Source organism: Haemaphysalis longicornis, unplaced genomic scaffold (assembly GCF_048455015.1).
Source record: "Haemaphysalis longicornis isolate Haplotype H1 unplaced genomic scaffold, Haemaphysalis longicornis Haplotype H1 scaffold_10, whole genome shotgun sequence".
Lineage (NCBI taxonomy): Eukaryota > Metazoa > Arthropoda > Arachnida > Ixodida > Ixodidae > Haemaphysalis > Haemaphysalis longicornis.
The window spans coordinates 59,169,488-59,185,720 of record NW_027526204.1 but is presented as its reverse complement, the minus strand read 5'-3'; the positions used below and the strand labels follow the sequence as shown (position 1 = coordinate 59,185,720).

The window sequence follows — 16,233 nt, the reverse complement described above, 5'->3', positions numbered from 1 at the left end:
CAAGTAAGGTAGACGCCGGATGGTTTTAATAGACACGCAGTAAACAAACATGTCGATGACTGGCGAGATAAACGTAAATAATAAAAAAAAGGTTTCGCGTCGCGATGTTGCAAGAAGGATGGGGAGAAAATGTGCCAAATGGTGTCGCGCAAGCAGTGTGAACGGGGGAAAATACAGTCGAGTTGAGGTAAATTTATTTGTATTCATTAAGGAGGTAGACAGAGGACCACGGGGTGGGGGGCTGAGAGCAGAATGTGGTAGGAGGCAGTGGTTGCAGAAGACTATCGCTTTTCAGCGATACTTTCAGGTAAGCAAAAAGGTACGTGACCAATTTTTGACCGGCTTTCAATATTTGCGCGGAAACGGAATGCTAGCAAGGAAAGGGTTTTAATGAGATGCCGGCAATGAGACGAAGCCGAGGTAGGCTCTAATTTAGTTCAGGCCCAGGGCGACGTGTTTAAAGTCGCAAAAAGGGGAAAGAAACAGCACAGAGAAATGTCAGCTTCAGATATTTCTTTCTCAGCAAACGGCGTGACTAACCGCCGAACAAAAGCAGGGAGAGCTGCGAAACTCGTCACCTTTATTGAATACAAAATGTTACTCAGCCTCTAGTGTTCCAGTAAGAGCCCAGGAAAATATATACTTAAACTGTAAACTACTGAAGTTTGACATTTTTGGTTCTCTGCAAAAGCAGGTTTTAAACTAAAGAAGTCGAGCAATAATATCCTAAATACTAAGGCTACCACAGGGCCTTCCAAGGAAAAGTTGCCGGTGACATCTTTTGGCACCTTAAGATGTACGGCGTGATAGCGTTATAGTCGCTGTGATTTGTGGTAGTTGGTACATTCTTTAGGATAAGCGGCTTCACCTTGAAACCAATCGGCGGACAAGAAAACACAGGACATGCCGCTTAGTAACAGCGGAGTTTTAGTTGCGAAGCACATTAGGACCTCGCATTGTTCGTTGTTCGTTGGGCGTTTGCGTCCGTGCAAACTACAGTGACTACAGCAAGCTACACGAGAGGGCGCTGCAGTGTACAGTTGAAACTACAGTGACTACAGCGAGCTACACGAGAGGGCGCTGCGGTGCAATGCGTATATAAGCGCGTTCCGAAATCACGCATCCTCTTTCGTCATACGTGGAAACGAACGTAACCAGCGGCATGCTGCTACTCAGCGTCTTCGCAGACAACAAGCGATCGCGGAGACGAAAGCGCAGGAAGCGGCGGCAAAACGGCAAAAACGCCAAGTGGACCCGGAGCTGAGAGCGCGAGAAGCAGCGGCTCAACGGCAACGCCGACCACTAGCTACCCCGCAGTATATACTGTACACACGCGTGGTCACTCATTTACATGCGCGAGTGGGAAATGTCACGGGTGATTTGCGAGAAGGACGATCCCAAGTGCTTCGCCCACTCGTCATGATTCATTTCGTCGAGACGCGTGAATTTTGTTATGAAAAGATGGCACAGCTACATACATAAACAATCTCCGACTGGCGGAAGGTTACAGATAGGGATTGTAACATTGTTCGCCGCAGAAACAGTTTTTCACAGCATGGGGAGTAGAAATAACGCGATATGTTACTTCGACTCCCAGGAAGCGTTTAGGGACAGAATGTCTCCATTTATGAGCTATACTTCACTACCATTGAAGCTCAGCGAACACAGAAAAGCTAGGACAAGGGTGTTTATCACCGTGGCCCAGGAGAAACACAGGCCCTGTGTGCTTCTGTGGCTGAAGATGTGCGCGTCAACGGTTGTGGCTGTGGGGTGTTTGTCAGCCAGTTTGAGCGAGAAGGTGTCAGTTTCTGTGTTTCAAGGAGTTATCCTCTAATGTCTGTGCCCGACAGAACGTTCTGTTTTTTTTGCGAAGAGAGACCCAGAGAGCGAGCTAGGGAGCGAGAGAGAGAGAGAGCGCAAAGATCTCTGTTGCGGAAGAAATACTGGGGTTTTTCGAAAAAAGCATCAAATAAACAAGCCTTAGAGATCTCAAAGGTGGATCTTGAAGCCTGGGGCCATAGTTGCAACAGATCCTTCCTCTGTTCTCCCAATAAGCTCGCGGCAACAAACGAGTCAAAGCTGCTTCCCACGTTTCAGTGGAAGTGGAATATGTAATGTTCGGGTGTTGCCCTCTTGAGAATGCCGCTATTCATGCTTAGGTTGAGTGTAAGAGGGTGGGTATTTCTCGGAACCTAGCACAGGTTTCAATTACTCTATGGTATACCAACCCGTCATCTTCGCCCACATTTTTTGTACGTAATTCTGTTGGTTTATCCTCCACAGAGTTACAACTCTCCGGCATTTGAGCCCCCTTTGTTCCACGGCGGAAGATCGTGTTCCTAGGCGTAGGATTACGCGACGTTTTAAACTTTTTTTGAGAGGGGAGTGAGGTAGTCATGGTCGCAAGGAGCACGTGTGTAATTTGGCGTGCTTCCTGGCCGGTTGCCTGGTGTCTTTTAACCATTGTGCCCGGGTGTGCTGGGGGCGTTGTTAGCTTTCTTCATTGTGAATGAGAGTGTCTCAGTGTACCGTTTAGGTATTCTGCCTGCCGCGAACAGTGTGATGTCCATTGAGAATGTGTAATGATGTTCCGTTTCTATTGATACTTCCGCTATTCGATTGCCAAGATATGGCTTCAAATTCAGCTTCTTTGTTGCAGTTGGAAGGAGGGCCGTGCACTGACAAATACTGCAAGAGTAGTCAACTACCAGAATTGCTGCCTCCCTACTTTCGTAAATGCCGAAGTAGGTGTAGACTGTTCTCGTGATATTTGACGTCCCTATTCTTTACCATGACCCTGTCATATCGCCTCTTTTTGTGCTTGTGTGTGTTTGGATCCAGGTTTCTAGTTTTTTTATGAAGAGTCGCTGCATTGGTGAGACGACTCTGATGGCGTGCAGCCGATAATTTTCCAAATGGGGGAGGGTGTTCCTGCCTTCCATACGATGACCCGTCCGGAATTTTTTCTCAGCCACGCCCATGGTGACAGGAGAGTGGTGTCTCTGTTTTTTTTCAAATGTGTTCAAAATATGCAATTTGACGACATAATTATCATCAACATCATCAACAGCCAAATTAGGTGAGCTGGAAACCTGCGCGTACATCAGGGCCACAAATAACATGAGGTCCACGGCAAGACGGAGGCCTCTCGCATTGACCTTCCCGCACTTCTGTGCTGCGCTACCCGAGTTTATACTTTGCATCCGAATCTTGTTTGTCCCTCCATGGCGTTAAAAGACTTCCCCTACTTCTAGACCATCTTCTGGATGTCCATGTTGTTACCCTAGTTTCTCGCCGTTAGTCAGTTCGTCTCACGCTAAAAAATGCGAATTTTAGGGTTGCCTTACCGGCTTTCCTTGAAGGGCGTAAGCCTTACCGGCTTCCACCCTGCACTGGGCGTAGATAGGCTGGTGACGATGATGATGGTGTTTATTTGATCTTGTTGGGTTCTTAAAAGTTGGTGATATAGTAGGTCAGTGAAATCTGGCTCATATCAGTTTCTTCATGAGTGGTATCTTTTCTTCTCTCATTCCTGCTTTTCTCTTGGTAAGGTGTTCATAATGTAGAGAAGTGGTTCAACATTTTCTTATTTTGAGAGTGGCGAGATCGGCTATCCCGCCTTATTCTAAAGCCATGCCGAGCATTCTTACATAACTGCGCTCATGAACGATATCCGTACCTATTTTTAGTGTGACTTTTACTTTGCCGCGTGTCGCCTCCCATCGTTTGGCAAACACGGCATGCGGCGGAAGCAGAACCGCGGGAACAGCGAAAAGGTATTCCGAAATTCGTGCATCACACGCTATATATTCAGTTTTATTTTAGGTCGTACCTGCTTGTAATGTATGTCTTCCTTGGTTTTTGAGCGACTGGCGTTAATCCTGCGCCCCGGTTTTTGTTTGGTGACTCAGTGCTGGCAGCACAAACAGTTTCGGTTGACAACACACCGCGGTGGCTCAGTAGGTAAGGCACTGCTCTACTGAGCCCATAGACGGGGTTTCAATTCAAGACCGATGCGGTACTTTTCCTGATGGAAGCAGAAAACAAAACTCTAGTCTGTCGAGATTTCGGCGCTCGTCAATGATCCCTCGGTTGTTGAAGTCAATCCGGAGCACTCTACTACTGCTGACCTCGTACTTCAGGAGTGGCTTCGGCACGGGAACTGCCAAAAATATAAATTTTTTATCCTCCGGTGGAAATGTACTTCGGTCTGATGACGTCAGTTGCAGGCACGGCTTGCGACCGCGCCTGCCGAACATGCTACCAGCGGCAGGGCGTAGAACGAACTTCACTGCTCAGGCGCGGCACCCGCTGAATACGCGTGACCTCTCTTTCATCTCCGGCGTAGTATCATTGTCCTCCTTTTCACACTTATTTGCCTTTCTGCCATACTCAAGATTTAGACTAACATTCGCACTCACTGCCTGACTTGTACCTTCCGGGTGGCAACGATGACGTATCAGACGCTTGATGAGCATGGCTGATAGTGGAGGAAGCCAAAAAATGAGCCTAAAAATGCTATCACGTTAAAACAACACGAAGGGTCTATGCGGAATAAAGAGCCTCATTTCAGCTTCGTTCGTTGGCTCCGACAACATTTTTTTCTGGCGTAGCGTGAAAAATTTGAAGATCGCTAAGCGCAGCGCGTCTTATGAATAAGCGCCAATCTAGTAACGACGAGACAAATATTAGTATCGACGAGCCTCGTTATGATAACGATGGGACTCGTAGTGACGAGACAAATATTCTAGGTAGTAAAAAGTGCCCTAATACTCTGCACTATCCTATACCTGGACGCGGGGAAAAAACTCCCTTTTTGAGCCGTTGGGTGAGGCGGAAGGTATGGCTCAGCGTAAAAGCCGGCTGCGGCGTTGACGCCGGAGGATGGTAAACGTCTCTCGCAGGATTGAAAAGCGTTTGCGGTATGCCGTTCCAATATAGTTATAAGACCTGCACTTCCTGTGCGGTTAAAAATGCTAATTAAACGTGTTGGATATGCCGCGCTTCGCCTCCAAACCCATCTCGAGGGTACCCAACCACGATTGTTTTACGGAGTGACGGCAGAGAATTCGGCTGAGGGAACATTTTAGAAGGAAAAAAAATCACGGTTCTTGGAAAAAATATTATCATCACCAAGCTCTGTCGCAGGTCGTTCTATCCAAAACACGCGATTTCACCACTCGGATACTTGGGCAGAACATTGGAGTCGTTTTATCAGTTGCATTAACGAATAGAGTGAATGTTGTGCGACGAAGACCTTTTGCTACCCCCTTCCCTTCACTTCCCATTCCCCCATGCACGGCCTCCGGGCCTCCCCTTTCCTCCAATAAAGGCTTGAATCAATCAATTCCAAGCCAAGCAGAAGATGGCGCTGGGTACTCTCAGGAAACGCCGTGCTTGTACCCTCCAGGAAACGTAATCTCGGGAAATGTGTTCGCAGCACAAACGTCGCATTAATTAGATCACAACTAAAGGTGTGCGCTGGTGGAAAACGCCTCGGTTAAGTATGTACACTAGGCATCCAGATAAGATTGAGCGGGAATGATAGGGCAATCGTTCCGGAAAATAAAACGTTTTTTGGGGCAGCGACCATTTGTGCTATTTACGTGTAAAAATGCCGGCTATGCCCCAATGATACGATATACAAATAGGCAAAATAGGCAACAATATTTTTAGAATTCTTAGTTGTCTTATGTTTGAAAAACAAACCCTTTGAACTTTTTCTAGTGCTTAGTATTCTTAGTAGCTACACTGGCTGAGGTTGAGCATTTTTGCGTGGCTCTAGAAGAGCCATGCGACTCATTCGCTGGGAGCAGTAACGTCACGCGGCGCACAGAATGTTGCTCACTGCCCTGCGTCTCTCACACAGCCCACGCGTCCAGCGTCTTTGCCGACCTCCGTTCCTCAAGTGGCGGCCAGGTCCACTTGATGATCATGCGAGGGGTGGCCGGGTGTGGAACCGATGGCTCGTGCGTCGCAGCAACACCGGCGTAGGCCTGTGGAACCAGCACAGCTCTGGGGCGGTTGGTGACGCTGCACCGGAGCCGCTTGACAAATATACATGTGTCACATAATGCGTATACCGTGTGTGTGTCATTGAAGCAGCAGTAGCATGATGATCAAGTTAATGCTAGACAACCAGGAAAGCTAATAATAACCAGCTGAACCATAGCCCCGGCTACGTATATCCTGGCATGCCCCAGCTAAGCCACTGCTATTTTTTTTGCAGCGTGACTTATACTGCCTAGGTTGAGCAGTTTCGCGTGGCTCCTGGAGAGCCGTGCTGCGCATGCGCGAGGAGCAGTGAAGTCTCACGGCAGACAGCTGGCGTGCCAGAGCTGCCACCACCATGACAAGATTGGATTGGATTGGATTGAAATGAATTGGGTTAGATTTAATTGGATTGGAATAAATTGGATTGTGTTGGATTGGATTGCAAATCGTTTTAGCAGCAATAAGCATGATATTCAGCTAATCTTAGACAACCAGGAAACCTAAGAACAGTTGAACCTTAGGTGACTCTACGTACATCGTGGCATAGCCGAGCTAAGCCACGGCTAAATTTTATTGATAACAAGACGCGGCTAAAGGGGCCGATTGTATAGGCGTATTCACTGGCGAGGCACACATGCATGCAACCATGTGAGGACGTTGTCACTGGTTACGTCGGGCTTTGCGGGATGGCGGTACTAGTCTGTGCTACGCACATGATGTCGGTTGGACGTTCCAAACTCAACCCCATCGAATTGCAAAGTAATCGACTCCAATGTCATGTTCACCCCACCGTTGAGAATCGGGCTGAACCGAAGCATACGACGTACGCCGGTGTTTTTTCTGCGGCGTGCGGGCGCAGTGGCACAAGCGGCGCCCTGTTCGAGGCGCTTCGGACGTATCCATGGCCACTTCCAGTGCTACCCAACAACGAAATTGACAGCGAAAATTTTCAGTGAATACTATCTATAAAAGAAACTTCAACATTATCAATCCTTATTTCTACTTTTTACAAGTACTATTTTCTAGAATCGCAAAAGCTGTCGCGGTTTTGCAAATTACGATTGGAATTTAATATTTATTCGGGATTTTATTGTTTACGCATACGAAATATTTTGCATAAGTTTGTGTTGACATTTTATTTTATTTTTATAAAACTTTTGAAAGACATTTTAACTTCCGAATGCACCTTGTGCGCGTTATATTTATAGTTTCGTATGATTTTTATTCTCAAATTTGCATAGGACGTGCAGAAAAGCTAGATGCTCATAATATGTTAAAGACGTAAAAACATGCGCACATTTTTGTGTCTCACACAGCTTACATAAACATACTTTTTTTCAGAAATACAGTTTTATCATGAAACTTCATGCCCCATGGATTTGAAAACTATCGCGCCCCAATAACAAAACCTCTAAAAATAGCAATGTTCGCAATGGCCTTTTTAGCTCATTTTTGAGATATGTCAGTTCTGTACTGAAATAAACAAATAAAAGTCTTCTTTGCGAGACAGCTAAGGCCATCTCGTGAAAACTAAATAAACAAAAATGCGTTTATTGTCTCGATTTTATTTTATTAAATAAGTGATATATTTTCAAAAGGACCAAATAGGCCGTTAGGAATGTTTCTGTGAATTTGTAAAAGTTCTCGGTTCGGTACAGGATGCTTTTTAAGCCGTTGGGTCATGAATTTGTAAGTACAGTAGAATCTCGATAAACGGACATCGCTTAAACGGAATTACCGCTTAAACGGAACACTAGCCTGTAAGTTGGTTGGTTTTGTATTTAGATAACGTAAAAAAACGCCCGGTAATGGGAAGTAAAATTTCTGCGTCACCGTTTAAACGGAACCAGAATTGGAACTTCTTGTGATACCCATAGGCATGAGAATCAGCTTTTTACGGTTCCGGATGTTTCGCTTTTTTTTTCTTTCTCCGTGATTTTTTTTTGCCTCATTGGCCTCGAAGTCTCATCTCGTAAGCGGTTAGCCGTGGTGGTGCAACGAGTGCAACATCGCAGTTGTTGTTCCAGTCGTTCGGTCTCGATTCAAGACGCCGAGGTTACAGGGCTCAGCTCCTGCTGTCTCGTTCGTGTCATCGTGGTGCTATTCGCACTTCATTACCACGTTGCCGTCTTCTAAATTCGGTTGCTTCTAAGCACTCGCGAAGTTTAGCCCTCTAGCCTCCGTGAAGATGCAGTTACAAGGATTCGAACAAAAATAATTCATGCATTTTGTAGTGCTATAGTGCCTAGAATATACTGCCAGTATATTATAGGCACTATAATAGTGCACAGCGACTCGTTGCCAAATCAACTTTGTGAAAGCGGTGCCTAAGCCTCTTGAAGTTTTCTTGCTTTCTGAAAAACTATCAGCTACATTCCCCTTCTAGTGCATATATATTTCCATGAAATGCCATTAAGAATGTGTACGCTCATAAATTTGCACCTTTGCACATCTCTCTCAGTAAAAGAAACTCCTTCTAAACGGAGGTAATTTTTTCGGTACTTTGAGGTTCCGTTTATCGAGAGTCTACTGTACCTTAGAAATATTATAGAAATATTATATTATAGAAATATTAGAAACACCAGGAACCCCCCAAAAGGGTGGTTCCTGGTGTTCTTTCTACTTTTATGCAATACATACCTAATTTTGTCCATACTGCATGAAATCTTGTTGACATCATCATTGTCCCTAATAACACGCCTCCTTAAATTATAAAAAAAGGGGCAAAAGAAAATTCTGCTGTTTAAAAATACTTTTTGGGGGGTTCAACGCGGCGAAGGTACACCTGGGTACAGTGTACTAAAAGAGAGAGGTGTGTCATTCGGGGCCGATCATGAGGGAACCATTAGCGATGAAAGTTTCTGCTAAGGAACTCCTGTTGTAAGCAGCGGCCCTGGCGGCCGCTGCATACTAGTCGGTTTCAGACGATTTGTTTGTTCAGAACAATGCATATTGATTGCTGTAAATACTATTATTTTTCAATTTCATGACATAAGATTTTATAAAACCCGTGGAATAACTGCTTAGTTTTATTGAAAAATGTTTCTCGGGAACGCCTGCTGCTCCAAAAACCGAAATGAGAATCGCTAAGTGCGGGAAATGGGAGTTTTGCTAGCTAAATATATTTTCTGTATTTAGATAGTTTCATCGCATGCTTTATTCAAGTGCCTACACTTATTTCAAGGGGTTGTTATATAGCAATAACATATTGTGAAGCACGGGAATAGATCAGAGAAAGTATTGAACAGCGGAAATATTGCTTCAGAGGGAAAAACGTCCCACCAGGAAAGTAGTTAACGAAGAAATCAATGCCAGTCAAAGAATACACATGAAACTATAAAATACTTTTGGAATGAAATATTCATCTAATGAATTGTAGAATTAATAAAACTTCGTTTGCAAGAGAAGATTTTGATTTCAGATTCTGTAGGCAAATTTATTTAATTGACGCCATCAAGCCTGTAGAGCACGGTGCACAAAAAATAACCTACTTGATGAAAAAACACGTTGAGTGGCAGAAAACTTAAAATAAAACGGTGTTGCTATTTTGAGCAAACAGATCTGTTTACGGCCTGACCCACCGCCTGCTCTGTCGCTGCAACAGTTAGCCTCTGTTTTATTTCAGCAAAATGACGAAAGCAAGACTGACGACATCATATGAGGTTGCTATAGACACTTTGATCTTTGGGCAAGTGCTCTTTTCCTGATTGACTACAGTTCTGGGCAAACATAAAGTGCGTTGTTCGCCCCTAGCGAGCGAAAGGGTTGCTGAGTAAAAACATGTTGAAACGCATCTTTTACTTGACCCCAAACTTTCAAAGAAAAGGTCTCGTCAGATACGTGTCAAACAGAGAGATATAAGCTCAATGCAGCAGAGGTTCAGAAGGTAGAAATTATTTCAGATTCCGATTAAGGCCAAGAGCAGCACGCACTTGGTGAAAAGAAACATGCGTTGGCCCCAGTTAGTGATTGTTCTTGGCTGTTCTCTGGCTGCGTATTCGTCAAACGACCTATACAATGTAAGTGTTTGTCTTCAAATATGTAGGTAAAAGTTAGACGGCCGTATATGCGATCAGTTTTTTGTGAGTGCACTATTAAGTTAATACAATGCCTGTCCTTTATTGAAGACGTTTAGCATAATCATGGTAATTTATGCGTTCAGACATTGCAGCAATCTAAAAAAATGAGCTCACAATTTCCATCGCCTACTTCGGCGAGAGTTTACTTTGATAAGCCCGGGTAATATTTACTATAGGCACAAATAGCTTTTTCTTTTGATTAAATTAGGAAATACATGTTTAGCAGCTTCTTAGCAGATCGTAATTTTTTGTGTCCGCAGTTAAAAATACCCAGAAATTGCCGAGCGGCCGCACGTTAGCGCGGGCCTCGCTGCGACCGCCCGGCACTTACCAAACTAAGATATTCCTAGCGTTCGTGTGCGCGTGCCTCACGACAACCGTGCACCGACCCCTGCGCCCGTTTGTCAAGCCAAGCACACCCATTTAGAGAGATTGTCCAAGACTGCGGCGATCACCCGGCAGTTAAAAAATAGCAAGAAAATGCTGAGTGCTTGCGTGTGCGTGCCTCGCGGCGACCGCCCAGGGTCATCTCGCGCAGGCTTGCAAGCCAAGCATAACCACTTGGGAGATTTGCCAAGATTGCCCAAGAAAATACTCCAGCGTTCGCCATAATCGCGGCAACGCTTGCTCGTAACGAGAAAGACCGGCCATAGCGCACGCCCCTCCAAGGTGATGTCCAATGATTATCACATTAAAAAAATGAGGGAAGCTCACACTTATAGCAATTGTGATAAAGTAGAGGTCATTGCGGCTGGGAAGAAGAACCAAATGGGCTGCAATTGTGGACTGCTGCAACCATTGTGATGGTCGTGAAAGTTGCCTACAGCTTCGCTACCTTCAAGTATTTCTCGTTATTGTCAGCTTCCTTTATTTTTTTATGTGAAAGAATTCCAATCTAAAACGCTGCATTACAGCCGTTGGGAACCTGCCTCATCTCTTTTTGGAAGCTGGCTCGTACGATATATTCGTTCTTGAGCTTTCAAGAACTCCAATAGAACACAAAGACAACAGCAGTGAAGTCAGTTGTAAGGGCCTCATGTAGGGTGATGTTGGCTGAGGCAGAAACATAAATATAAATTAATTTTAAAATGAAATTTTTCAAACGAAAGTTTAGTCGACATTGAAGGGTGGCCCCGTACCATCGTGTTGTTCTTAGAAGCTGCAAAATTAGCACGATTAGTAAGCAGGGTTATCACAAACTTAACTAAGGTTGGTGATTAGGGTTATGTACGTGTGCCAGATGACCAGTTTAACGGTCTACTAAAGCGACGACCACTCAACTGTTTGGTTCCAAGGAGATGTCACAGCTACTGCTAGCGATGATTTACTCCGATGGTGCTGAAGCCTGACGAAGTACGCAGAACGCCGTTGAAACAGCCGATGGTGATTGAGCGGCTCGCCTGACAGCCAGTTGGCAGCGTGACCACTAAAGCTGAAAACATAAAATTGCGATTACATTATTATGTTTAAAACAAACCTAGCGACTCTTCATTCCCATTTGTACAGCGTACAGACATTGCTTGGGTATGCACTGATATTTCATTACCCCGAACTAGTGTTTGGATTCGTTTTTAACGGTTATCTGTTGTTTTAAATGTCCATGATGGGGCTATGACAGACATCGTCGCTGTTAAATAGGTACTTTTAGTACGCGCATGAGATGCGTCATGTTGGTGACAACGGCAACATGCCCAGAAACAAAAATATTCAAGATATGGCATGGCCGGTTTTGAAGCACTATCCGGTTGCGTCAGTTGCATAGTTTTGCGAGTGTACAGTCATACTCTCTATTTAAAAACTGTCAGGCTTAGCTGGGTGAGACAAATTTGTTTCCCTGATTCATAATTTCTTTAATAATTGATGACTTCGTGTGTGATTCCAGATAGACCAGCCAAATCAACCGATAGGGTTTATGAACTCCAAAACCAAATGTGACACTGCTGTAGCTGCAATTTTTGTCGGTCTAGCATATAAAACCAATGCGAGAGTAAAAATAAAGAGGCTGCCAATATAGCTTCATTTCAGAGTGGAAGTCTTTAGTAATGAATTGGAAATAGCTTTCTGCAAACGACACCTTCCTGTCGGATTAAACGTTCCTGGAAAGATGAATTAGGGGTTGGTCAGACCCACAATTTAAGTGGCCGGATGGCGCAAGTATAACCTTTATCATGACTTCTAACTCTTGACTTGCATGCAGCATTAAGTTTTTGCCGCTTGCTTTGCACAGAGATGCTGGGGCTTCCTCACATGTGGAAGAAATACCGGTATGCGGTGCCGTTCTGCCATGGGTATGTGCGGTAGGAATGCCTTTTGTTGGTACAGTCGGCACACAGCGGTTGATATCGCCCACATATTGCGGCATCTGAAATTACGTTTTCAGATGACGCAATGTCGGAACGGTTCTGGGTCGCACCGTGAGCACTGTCGCCGTTTTAGTCACGGTGCTGAGCATTCAGGTATGTTTTTTAGGTGAAGGCTTCATCACAATAAAGTTTATCTAAGTATGCCTTCATAAATTTTAGTACACCTACGCATTTGTTCTGATGACATCATCATGATCATCATCATCATAACCTCACCCCACCACCGTCATCATCATAATAGTCCCTAGGCTGGTTGTGTCCACTCCAGCACAAAGGCCTCCTCCAAAGATGTACAGCCAGTTCTATCACGTGTTTCTTGTTTCTATTGTTTAACCCGAGTCTTTCGAAGTTATTCACGGCATCGATTTCTAGATCTTCCCCTACTTCACTTAACACCCCCGGGAAGCCATTCTGTTAAACGGATAGCCCACGTGTTCTACCGCATCCGCAATTCACGAACATAACAGTTCAGCCCCAATCGTTCTGGGTAGATTGAAATAGCGTGCCTTTTACCCGCGTTAGTTGTCTGACCCGTTGTGGTGATTTTCTGTCCATAACTGTAATTACTGTAATCTTTCTTTCGGTGACTCCTTCTACTTATCGTTGTTTTCTCTCAAGGTGCTTAGTAATACCCGAAGGTGCTGCCTTGTAGCTCCCAGCCGGAAGTACACCGTGATTATATACCCACTGTTGTAATTATGACGGTATGTTACAGCCGAATACCTCACCATATTTACGGAATGCTGTCCAGTCCAAGTTGCTTCTGCGCCCACTTTCTTTCCCATGTTCTGTGTGAGCACCATTTTCCCAATGTAGTAGAGGAAGTGCAAACAATATTGTTGATTAACGAACATATATTCCGATATTGTGTGCACTTTCACGTTGTGTAAGGATTACCAGGTTACATGTTTCACTTACTTTGTACATGGTACTGCTGGCGCGCCATCTGTTGGGGCCACGCCGTATGATCACAACAGTTTCAGTTTGTAGCTGTTGCACAGCCTGTGTTCTATCTGTCCACCACGCCTGTTGCTCCGCTTTCAGTTTTACTTAAAGGAGTACTGACACGAAAGTTTTGTGTTACAGTTCTTTTCGCTGCTATGCGTGCCTTCCAGCCCACTAATCATAGAATGACACATTGAACGGTCGAGCGTAGCGTAAATATTCATTTTCGCCGTCGCTTATTTGTGCCAGTTTCGGTTTCGACAAAACGAACGCCCAGCGGCCGCCACGACAGGAGGTATCACGTGACGTCACCATTCTTGCCGTACCGCTGCCACTTTGGACGCTCGCGCGAGCGAGCGCACACACGCGCCCAGACCGGCCTAGGTCTTCACCGCACCCAAACGCTCTGACAGCATGACGTCAGTCCGAAAACCATGACCTGTACACACGCCAGAGCAGCGCGCGCCAACCACAGCCAGCGCGTCGGCTTCGTCACGTTTGCTCGGTGGCCCCCAGTGACTGTGGCAACGCTTCTTTTCTTCGCGGTGCCTTAACCTTTTCTATTTTCTCTCTTTACCTATCTCCTTTTTTTTCTACCCTATTGTATTCACCCCCTTCTATATTCCCTACCCCCCGGGCTGGGTAGTATGCCGGTGAGACCCCACATGCGCTCAAAATTATCCCCAGTTCATTTCTTTTCCTTTTCAAACGAACCACCACCTACCTACCTTCGTTACGGGAGCCCCGACGTCGGCAGTTTGGAGTTAGTAGAAGAATGCCATGTCGCCCCGCTCTCGGCCTTGTCGTGCGGGCGAAGATTAAACTGGATTTAAAATATTTTACGCCGAACAGTTGCTATTGAAATTTGCTGGGAGATATCTCCTAATAAAAAGGAAGCATTTTACATAGTTATGTCAGCTTTGAAATTTCGTGTCAATACTCCTTTAAGCTTGGTAATTTCACGTCTTTCGGCGCTGCGCTTGCCTTTCGTTTGGCTGTTGCTGCGTTCCACCGCTCGCGCCGTACTTCAGCGCAGGATTTTGATGGACGACCACGTTTCACAGCTGCTGTTGATGGAGATTGTTCAGAAGGTGTCCTCGGAACATTTCGATTTAATCCGAAGACAAACTGTCGCCTGGAAGATAGCGCGCTAATTTTATGTAGACTCATAAGGTGGTGCCTACAGTGGCATTACTTGTTCATGTAGCCTTTGGAGGCGCGTTTGCAGTTGGGGGACTTTGTACCATCGTTATCTTAATTGTCCTTGTGCTTTTGGGTCGTTGTGTTGCTGTACCAGTTCCTGTAACTGAGAGTTTTGGCCAACCACTCTTGTTGCCCCTCCATATGCGGTAATAAGGCGTCATGCTTTGCTACTCATTTTGCAACATGTGTAACCCCATGCTGAAATTTCTCCTAATACGGTGGGCACGGCTAGAACCCACGTTTTTATTTCGGAAGTCACAACTGTTTCGATGGGTTAAAATCTAGTCTGCTAGAAGCATCCACGGTATCTGGGCTATTCGAGCAGCATTCGCTTCCATGTGACACAAAAAATGGGGTGGTCCAGAGATTCTGAACTCGTCTGGAATTCATGAGCACACTGGTTCGAATTCAAGCCAGCAGCAAAAAATTCGCGGTTTTTAAACATTAAATTAAATCCTGTTTGTCGTGACCTTATCTGAGAAACATGGTGTCATTCTGAGAATTCATTGACTTTTTTATCCTCTGAGTAGATGGCCATTTTCGGGCATACCACGGCAAAGTTGGCGCGGCTCACTCAAACTCACTCACAATTTTTTTTTTCGAATCACCACTCACTCAAACTCAGACTCAGTGCTGAGCAGCACATCTGCGCTCACTCAAACTCAAACTCACATTGAGCGCAAAACTCAGAACTCACTCGGACTCAAACTCAAAATGTACTCAGAACTCAAAATGGACTCAAACTCAAAATGTACTCAAACTCAAAATGTACTCAAATTCAAAATGGACTCAAAACTCAAAATGTACTCAAAACTCAAAATGAACTCAAAACTCGAAATGGGCTGAGAACTCAAAATGAATTCAGAACTCAAATGGCCTCACAACTCTCTCGTGCTAGGAATTTACTGTGGCTCAGATGGACTCTGATTTCATTAGCATTAAGTGTTGTGAAATTCACGCGTGGTGAAAATATTACGGGTGCTATTTCGTGAGCTCAAACTCTTGCATTCGGCATGACATGACACCGTACCTCCTGTGAGGTCGGAAACAATTTTCGTTGTAGATTTCATACAGCTATACCTGCTGCCCATGACGACTAGCGCTGGTTGCAAGCAATTGTACGGATATATTGCATACCAAACTCTTGATGTAGGCTCCGTGTTCGTGTTTATGACAGAGGCGGTCAAAACTCGATGGTGTGCTGGGTCCCTGGGTCGAAACAAGCAGGATTGGGCGAGGGGATGTCCGCTCACTGCTCCGTTCAGTTATGCCGAAGCTGTTTAGGGTTACGGTTCCGTGCATTCTTGCTCTGCATCCTGAAAAAACACCTTGCGTAAAAGCGAACTGTCACCGCGAATCTCTGAAGCGTGAGGCGGTCATGGATATGCCTTTGCTTTTTTAATGCGTAGCATTCTTTGCCGAGCACCCCCCTCTCCCTACCCCCCTCAGAATCGTGTAACGCCCTGCATTTACACAAAAATTCAGATATCACGGAAGTTCAACCTGTAATAATTAAAAAAGCGTAAGTGTAGACAATTGATGAAACCAAATGTTAAAAAACTAAAAAAATAATAATAGGAAAAAATACCGGAAATGGCGAACCGTGTAACACGGGAGTCATGGATAGTCTCAGAAAAGGGTTAAAATTC

The 16,233-nt window shown here is 45.1% G+C and overlaps 1 long non-coding RNA gene across 1 annotated transcript in view; it reads left to right on the top strand.

Moving 5' to 3' along the window:
- The first annotated feature begins 9,803 nt into the window (after positions 1 to 9,803).
- The window catches only part of LOC144157758 (uncharacterized), a 60,064-nt gene continuing 53,634 nt past the window's right edge, over positions 9,804 to 16,233 (top strand). The window contains exon 1 of the long non-coding RNA XR_013319852.1: positions 9,804 to 10,013. This is a non-coding gene — a long non-coding RNA (uncharacterized LOC144157758). The remainder of the gene's footprint in view (positions 10,014 to 16,233) is intronic.